The sequence below is a fragment of the Sinocyclocheilus anshuiensis genome, unplaced genomic scaffold, assembly GCF_001515605.1.
Source record: "Sinocyclocheilus anshuiensis isolate Anshui unplaced genomic scaffold, SAMN03320099.WGS_v1.1 scaffold1355, whole genome shotgun sequence".
Taxonomy (NCBI): Eukaryota; Metazoa; Chordata; class Actinopteri; order Cypriniformes; family Cyprinidae; genus Sinocyclocheilus; species Sinocyclocheilus anshuiensis.
In genome coordinates this window covers 843,188-847,492 of record NW_015540070.1, presented here as the reverse complement: position 1 = coordinate 847,492, position 4,305 = coordinate 843,188, and the positions used below count along the sequence as shown (strand labels likewise).

Genomic DNA, 4,305 nt, shown 5'->3' with positions numbered 1-4,305 from the left:
CATGCCTCAGATTGAGAAATGTGCGTGTGTTGAAATGTTTTGCCCCTGTCAGTAAGTCATGTAACTTATTTCTGTGGCTTTTCTCTGAAAGTGTTTGCTTACATATTCGTGGAGAGGCTTTTTTTCGCCCCAGGTTCATCCAGACTTTGCATGACCTTTGCTCACGATCTGCAAGCATTCAAACCACTCCTCATAAAACGTTAATTGGATGTAATTTAGTTGTAGTACCCTGATGTTTTTCTTGAGGATTTGTTAGCATTTCAGAGAATTCTGTGTACAGGGATTCGATTTTCTGTAAGTTCAATGTCAACATTGTGGTGAATTGAAGATGAGATGTAAACTTCAGTTCACTGTTCGCTTCGTTATGTTTGAGTACGTAGTACGTCAAGCAAAACAATACAGCAATACCACAGTTTATGCAATGAAGGCATTGTCCTGAGTTTCAGTAAACATTAAGAGCTGTTTCCAAAACCTGCGATTGTAAATCTGCGTATTTGTATACAGGCTCTTTAAATGTGATGTACAGCAGTGGTTCAAAAAATGGCCTGCTGGTCTGTTTTGATATGGGGTCTCATACAGCAGGCGAAAGGTCCGTCACATTACTTAAATTTTAGTGAAATTTCTATTAGAATGACTGGATTTTGTGTGTGAAATTTCGCAGAAAAACAGTAACCATAACTGCACCTTAAATCAATCATAAATCCAAGTGGTAAAATATGTATAACTAGTTGCTACTAACTACAGTAATATAACTGTTCAACATAAATACTAACTTTAAATGCAGAAGAATAAACAATATCTTTTGTAATGTCGAAATATCAGTCAACATCAAACATCAAAGTTCATGCGTCCTATCATACTCGAGTCTATAGTGTTTTGGTGTAAATTTATCTGTACTAAGTAAAAGCTAGTCAAATTAGACAAATAACAAGATAGATATATTACCCTACATCCTTAAAACAACACTACTACTACTACTACTACTATTAATAATAATAATAAATTATTTGTCTATTTAAATAAAGCTGAAATAAAATAAAATATAAATATTAGATGAAAAATGTAAATTTGAAGTTTATGTAAACTAAAACTCAAAAAGAAAATGTACGCAAAATAGAAATCTTAAAATTAATTAAAAAATAATGAGGCAGATAAAATTATTAAAACTTACACTGAAAAAAATAAAATAATAATATTGAATATAAAAAATGCAATCAAATTCTAAATATATAAATATGGGATTGCTTGCATATTGCTGTGCTTATGTAATTTATGGTATTATTAATAATTTCAGTTGTTTTTAAATTAATTCATTCATTTATTATTTGTGGGCACTCAGTCTCAACAAATATTGTTTAAAAGGACAGTTGACCCAAAGATGAAACTTTTGTCATGATTTACTCGTTATTCCAAACCTTTATGTTATTCCTTTACCTTCATTTTTTTCTTATGTGGAACATAAAAGAAGATATGTTGAGAAATGTCTAAAGTATTTTTTTTAAATCAAGATTTGTGTTTACCAACATCTTTTAAAATAAGTCTTTCAAAGTAAGTGAAGTGAAGCAGTGGGCAGCCATATTGCTGTGGCGCCCGGGGAGCAGCTGGGGGTTCGGTGCCTTGCTCAAGGGCAACTCCCCCCACCGACAATTCCTGCCAGACCTGAGACTCTCGCAACCTTCGGGTTACAAGTCAGACTCTCTAACCATTAGACCACGACTGCCTCTAAAGATTCAATAGCGATTGGAGATGCTGGGGATTGAACCCAGGACCTCATACATGCAAAGCATGCGCTCTACCACTGAGCTACATCCCCAATTACCAAATAGTTAGTCATACAGGTTTGAAACAACATGTAGGTGGTTAAACTCTAGGGTCAACTATCCCTAAATACTAGATCCCTAGATACTTGAAAATCAAAACAGTAGAGTAAGAATATGCCTGAGGTTCATCAGATAACATACTGTTTCCTCCTTCTTGAAAAGTATGAGTTGAACATGAACTGATTTTTCCTTTGTTAAATTTCACTCTGCATGGGGCCTGCTTAGGGTTTTCAGCCAGCTCTGGGACAGCTCCAAGGGAAATATTGGACTAAAGTATAGGGGCATGAACATCACTGAACAAACAGTTCAGAAATATGTCTCTGATTTTTCACTTTCTCATAACAAAAGCAGCCTCACTTGGTTACAAAGGTCTTCAGGAACAGCCTCTCCATTATAATGTCAGTGGCACCAAACTTATTGGTGTCCTGCAAGAGGCATGTCATATTAAAACTCCCAAGCCCTGCCGAGGTCATGCTTCATTCCTGAATCGGATGTATTCATTGTTCCCTTGCAGATTCATTATCGGAAAGCACAACGAGAAACATGTGCGTGGCTACAAATGCCACTCACCCTACACATAAATGGTCAGTGAGATATGGGTCCAATTACAAACAGTCTGCTCTAAGACTACAGGGCAAGCGGTCTTACCTCAGGCCGGGCCCAGTTTTGGGGGTTTATGGCTCGAAATGATGGCGCGCATCTGGTTCCGGTTATTGTTGTTGTATTTATGACTGGTATGACATCACATTAAACCCAAATCCCTCTGTGAGCCCACAGGTAGTCTGGATCGCATGTTACCCAGGAAACCTTTTAATTGCATAACGATGCCCTCATCGGTTTCCTTTAGTTTGAGACTGGCTGGAGAACATAATTATTAAGGGAAAGGAGCTTGATCTTGTGACCTTTCTCCTGGAAATGGTCCTTGGACTAACTTAAAGGGATAGTTCACCCAAAAAAGAATTACTCACCCTCATGTCGTTCCAAACCCGTATGACCTTCGTTCATCTTTGGAACACAAATTAAGATATTTTTGATGAAATCTGAAAGCTTTCTGACTCTCCATAGATAGCAAGGTTACTACCACGATCAAGGTCCAGAAACGTAGCAAGGACATCGGTAAAATAGTCCATGTGACATCAGTGGTTCATCCTTAATCTTATGAAGCTAATTTAATGAAGAATGACATGGAAGAGTAGAAATTGTTGAATAAAGTCATTATTTTTGTTGTCATAGCTTAAAATATAGCATAAAATTAAGGTTGAACCACTGATGTTACATGGACTATTTTAATGATGTCCTTACTAGGTTTCTGGGCCTTGAGCGTGTCGTTTGCATTGCTGTCTTTGCAGGGTCAGAAAGCTCTCAGATTGAAAAAATATCTTAATTTGTGTTCTGAAGATGAACAAAGGTCTTATGGTTTTGGAACGACATGAGGGTGAGTAATTCTTTTTTGGGTGAACTATCCCTTTAAGTTGACTTCTTTAGGTATTTTTGATATTTTGAGAGCTTTTTAATTTATTTATTTTTTATCATCAAATAAATGCAGCCTTGGTAAGCATAAAAAAACATACAAATGTTTAAAAAATATTTTAAAAAATCTTACCAAGCTCAGACTTTAAACTGTGTGTTAAACGTAACAGCTCTAGAAAAAAAATACCATTCACATATGTTTGGCTTATTGTCACAACTCAAAGTCAAGAGGGGTAAGAACAATGAAAGTGGTAACCACAAACATCAACAACATATCTCCATTCACCCAGTTATTGAGTAACCATTCAATCCCAGTTGAACATGTTTCAACACATACACAATAGATGCGGTATGCCAAGTGTTTACTCTGATTTCACCCCTCTCCACAAGAGACCTTGTATTCTTCTCATGCCTACAGACTGTGCAGACAGACAGTTTAATGACATGTCTGCGCTCACCTATCACTCTCACAATTACACCCCAGCCACCTGAATCTTATTAAACATAATGGCTTATTATTTCCCCAGCTGAATCACTATATTTGGACATTTAAAAGATGAATGTCAAACGTTTGCCAAAACAAGCCAAGACTTTTATTTATTTGCTTTATTGTGTTAGAAATTGAATTCTAAGAATGCTAGCTTCGGCATGTGATTCTAAATTCAATTTCATGCTAGTTCTGCCAAAGCTTGGCCTCCAAAATGGATGCATTTGGCTTAGTCATCTCACAGATTTCTTAATCTTACCAAAACCTCACCACTAACCTCTCGCAAACTCTTACATGTGTATCATGGCTCGGTTCCTTTAGCCTCACTGGCCGTTTGAAAGCCAAGCATGAGCATATCTCAGAGTTCCAGTGCCAGCATGCAGCGAAAGGCTGCTGTGCAGAGAGACTAGGTGCAGCGCTGTTTATCCTCCCCTGCTAATAATGTCAAATATTATTCCAGTCTGTCTTCCACATCCTTTTGCAATGCTCTCCAGCTCTCTTAGAGAGGAAGAGTGTGTGTGTGTGTGT

At 37.0% G+C, this 4,305-nt stretch overlaps 1 non-coding gene across 1 annotated transcript; it reads right to left on the bottom strand.

The window, feature by feature from the left end:
- Positions 1 to 1,741: 1,741 nt before the first annotated feature.
- trnaa-ugc (transfer RNA alanine (anticodon UGC)) lies at positions 1,742 to 1,813 on the bottom strand. Its single transcript has one exon. It is a non-coding gene; the product is annotated as a tRNA-Ala (tRNA).
- Between the last annotated feature and the right edge of the window lie 2,492 nt (positions 1,814 to 4,305).